Source organism: Amblyomma maculatum, chromosome 6, assembly GCF_055883805.1.
Source record: "Amblyomma maculatum isolate TAMU_Amacu chromosome 6, ASM5588380v1, whole genome shotgun sequence".
Lineage (NCBI taxonomy): Eukaryota > Metazoa > Arthropoda > Arachnida > Ixodida > Ixodidae > Amblyomma > Amblyomma maculatum.
Genome location: NC_139349.1, coordinates 158,177,162 through 158,182,095, shown reverse-complemented (window position 1 = coordinate 158,182,095; position 4,934 = coordinate 158,177,162). Strand labels below are relative to the sequence as shown.

Sequence of the window (4,934 nt, the reverse complement as noted above, 5' to 3'; positions counted from 1 at the left end):
CAGGCCGCAATTGGAAACTGATCCTGGCAACGTTTAACGCTAGAACACTAGCTAGTGAAGCTAGTTTAGCAGTGCTGTTATAGGACCTACAGGGTATGAAATAGCATGTCATAGGACTTAGTGAGGTTAGGAGGCCGATTGAGGCATATACTGTATTGAAGGATGGGCGTGTACTGTGTTATCGAGGTTGACCGGAGAGGCGACAACTAGGAGTAGGTTTTCTTGTCAATAAGTATACAGCGGGCAATTTAGATGAATTCGATAGTATAAATGAGAGGGTGGTAGGCATTGTAATTAGGCCTAATAAGCGCTTTAATCTGAAGGTTGTACAGGCCTATGCACCTACATGTAGCTATGATGACCAGGCAGTTGTAAGCTTCTACGAAGATGTAGAATCGGCAATGCGAGAATTAAAGACGCAGTATACTGTACTAATGGGCGACTTCAATTCCAAGGTAGGCAAAAAGCAGGCAGGAGACCAGGCTGTAGGTGACTATAGCATTGGCTCTAGGAATAGCAGGGGGCAGTTACTAGTTGAGTTTGCAGAGCGCAACAACTTAAGAATCATGAATAGCTTCTTCAGCAAACGGAAGAACCGGAAACGGACATGGAAAAGTCTTAACGGGGAGACTAAAAATGAAATGAACTTTATACTGTGTTCAATCCCCGCCATTATGCAAGATGTAGAGGTAATCGGCAAAGTGCGATGCAGTGACCACAGGATGGTGAGGTCCCGAATTAGCCTAAATATCAAGGAGGAACGCAACAGATTAGTAAGAAAGAAATCCATCAACAAATTAGCGGTGAGGGGGAAGGCAGAAGAGTTCAGGATCTCGCGCCAGATTAGATATTCAGCTCTAACCGAGGATGGCGACATTACCCTAGAAACAATGAACAATAATTTCAGAGATATCATTACTGAGTGCGCTATAGAAGTAGGCGGTAGGATAGTTGGAGAGGATACCGGTAAGCCGTCTAAGGAGACGAAAGATTTGATTAAGAAACACTACAGTGTGAAAGCATCCAATGCAACAGACCAGATAGAATTGGCCGAGATGTCAAAGCTAATCAATAAGCGCAAGGTGGCCGATATAAGGAAGTATAACATGGAGAAAATTGAGCATGCTGTAAAGAACGGGGGAAGCCTTAAAACGGTAAAGAAAAAGTTAGGCATAGGCAAAAACCAGATGTATGCGATAAGCGACAAGGCGGGCAACGTCATCACGAATATGTACAGATAGTCAAAGTAGCCGAGGAGTTCTATACAGATCTGTACAGCAGCCAAAGTAGTCAGGACCGTAATGAGATTGGCGGTAGGGAAAAAGTCAGACGTTCCACCAGTGACGAAGGACGAGGTCAAGAAAGCATTAGAAACTATGAAAAGGGGGAAATCAGCTGGAGAGGATCAGATAACTACAGATTTGCTAAAGGATATCGTGCTAGAAAAACTGGCCACCCTGTATACGCAGTGCCTTATGTCATCGACGATACGGGAACCATGGAAGAATGCAAACATTATCCTCATTCATAAGAAAGGGGACTCTAAGGACCTTAAAAATTACAGACCAATCAGCTTACTCTCGGTTACGTATAAGGTATTTACTAAGGTAATCGCTAGTAGAATTAGGACAACCTTAGACTGCAATCAAGCAAAGGATCAAGCAGGTTTTCGGAAACGGTACTCTACATTCCATCACATCCATACCATCAACTAGGTGATAAAAAATGCTCGGAATACAACCAGCCCTTATACATAGCATTCATTGATTACGAAAAAGCATTGGACTCAGTTGAAACTTCGGCGGTGAAGCAGGCATTGCGAAATCAGGGGCTAGACGAGCCGTACGTGAAAGCGCTGGAAGATATATATAGTGGCTGCACAGCAACCATAGTTCTGTATAAAGAAAGTAACAAAATTTTCATAAAGAAATGTGTTAAGCAAGGAGATACGATCTCCCAACTACTATTCACAGCTTGCTTAGAGGAAGTATTCAGAGACTTGGAATAGGGGCAGTTAGGGATAAGAGTAGATTGAGTAATCGCAGAGTAATCTGCGATTTGCCGATGACATTGCCTTGCTAAGTAACTCGGGGGATGAACTGCAAACAATGATTGATGACCTAGACGGCAAAAGTAGAAAAGTACAAAGGAAAGAAAGTAGGCTTGAAAATCAATATGCAGAATACTAAGGTAATGTTCAACAGCCTCGGGAAGGAACAGCATTTTACATTAGGTAGCGAAGTGCTTTAAGTAGTAGGCGAATATGTCTACTTAGGACAGGTAGTAACCGCAGATCCGGACTATGAAAAGGAAATAACAACAAGAATAAGATTGGGATGGAGCGCATTTGGCAAGCACTCACAGATTATGACTAGCACCTTACCGGTGTTGCTCAAGAAGAAAGTATACAACAGTTGCATCTTACCTGTACTCACATATGGAGCTGAACGTGGAGGCTAACCAAGAGGGTTCTACTTAAGTTGAGGACAACTCAGAGGGCTATGGAACGAAAAATGGTAGGGGTAACGTTAAGAGATAGGAAGCTTGCAGAGTGGGTCAGAGAAATAACTCAAGTTAGTGACATTCTAGTGGAAATTAGGAAGAAGAAATGGGCATGGGCAGGACATGTAGTGCGCAGAGAGGATAACCGATGGTCGCTTAGGGTAACAAACTGGATTGCAAGGGAAGGAAAGCTAGCAGGAAGCGGCAGAAAGATTGACGGATGAGGTTAAGAAGTTCGCAAGGGTCAATTGGATGCAGCTAGCACAGAACCGGGTTAACTGGAGAAATATAGGAGAGGCCTTCGCCCTGCAGTGGGCATAAGGCTGATGATGATGATGATGAGGAAACAGAATTACCCCTCATCTAATGTCTCATCTGGAGGCCCTTGAGGTTGTAATGAAAAAAAAAAGGTCAAGTCTTGGTTTAGGTTTTTTTACTAGTTTAGTTGCCGAGTGATCGTTAAGGATCTTCACAGTGCCTGTGCTGCACGAATTCAACTAGTTCTTGCGCGCAGCAAACGTAAATTCATATCTAGGCGTGTCATCAATGTCAGCCTGACTATACCCACTGCAGGGTGAAGGCATCTCTCATATTACTGCAACTAACCCGGTCATCTGCTAGCTGCATCAAAATGACCCCTGAGAACTCTTTAACCTCGTAAGCCAAGCTAACTTTCTGCCTCCACTTACTTTGCTTTCCTTCCCTTGGAATCCATTGTGTTACCCTAAGCGACCATCGATGTCCTGTCTTCGCACTACATGCCCTGCCCATTTCTTCTTGAATTGCACTAGAATGTCATTAACTTGATTTATTTTTCTGACCCGCTCTGCACGCTTCCTCTCAACGTTACACATATGTGTCAGTGTCATGGGAATCGTCATGACTGGTATCAAAGCTCCATGACGAACTTTCCATGTCTGTGTACAGTGTTAAACATGGATTCAGAATCAAAGACCGAATTTAAAAAAATCATGAATGGTTACTGTGTCTCCTCTACCATAAATGACTCCCCCCCTAACCCCCCTCCTTATTTCAATGTCTGGAAAAAAGACCAGCACATGCATACAGGTGCCCACCACAACAGGAAGTTGCCGCACTATTCGAATGGGACAACCGAATTTCATAGGTTGGTGAATGCACAGCACAACTTCAGCCCTCCACAGCTGCTGCTTGCCTTTTGTAAATGCAGGCACAGCTAGTGTGGCAAAGCACACTCCGAAACTCTCAGCAAATTAAAAACTCTGTCTGCTAACACAACATCTCATCTGTCTAAAAACTGCAAAATACCACTTTCCTTTGTTATCGTTTTATCAATTGCTCGGCCATCAAATGCTTAGGAAATAAATGTGACCATGCCTAGCGGGCAGATTTCCAGTAGGAATTTAACCGTGCTATGATGCTTATATTACGACCATGTCTCAGCTCTAGGCAGCAGGGAACTTGGCTTTTCTATAAAATCCTCAAAACAATCCAGTATCGCTCTCACTTTCAGACCAAAATTTTCCATGAATGCTGTTGGCATTGTCTTTACAGTATCCTTTTTTTCTGGCTAGCGTACAAGTACAGCCAACCGGTCATAGCAGACATCGAGCCACTTTTCACATATTCTTGATGCAGTGATACGTTGAAGCGATAAGCGAGGTCCTAGGTACGGAGACCTAGCCTCATTCTCATGAGCAACATCACCATTTCTTCAAACTGCGAGAGTAGATTTCTAGAGGAATGTGCCGCATGGTCTTTGAGAATATTGAACAATGAGCAAAGCATCAGAAAAGTTGGTAGCCCTGTGTAGAATGCAACTTTCTCATCATTGCCATAAAGACAATCTTCAGAAAATCTTGTTGCTGCGAAGTTCTCCTTTGGATTCTGTAGCTCATTTCGAAGATTGATGATTTCTTCTTCAAGCTTCTGGATGTATGCAGCCGTCATGTCCGTTTGGCAACCTGTACCTACAAGAGACAAAAAAAATAAGGACAGGAAATTAAATCACAGAAACCCATACTTCCCTGACGTTTCAAGGCTAGTGCAAAGATTAAGTTGAAAAAATTACTGCCTTGTCTGAGTACTACCTGTGTATGCACACCCTCTGTCAAAATCGAAGATCTCAGGAAGTTTCATTCTAAGTCTTGCTGTACAGCTCGTTATGCACTCACAATATTTCATATTTGTCAGTTAGAGGAACTAATTAACATCCCGAGTCCTCTGAAACTTTAAGCTATGTTACATAAGCCCAGAAGCACACTTTGAACCTAACCCCTTTGGCTCCAAACTTTTGACATTATAGCTGTCAATACCTCGAATGTAATCATAACATCACAATCAGTGACACTTAACTAAAATTGCAGGCAATGCGGAGAAAACACATACCAGGTTTCAAGAGAAGCACTGGCTGATCTATCGCTGCAGCTGCTTCATATTGTTGGTCCATTACA

The 4,934-nt window shown here is 43.0% G+C and overlaps 1 pseudogene; it reads right to left on the bottom strand.

Annotated features, from left to right (window-relative positions):
* Window positions 1-3,534: 3,534 nt before the first annotated feature.
* On the bottom strand, window positions 3,535-4,431 carry LOC146187258 (uncharacterized; annotated as a pseudogene).
* Between the last annotated feature and the right edge of the window lie 503 nt (window positions 4,432-4,934).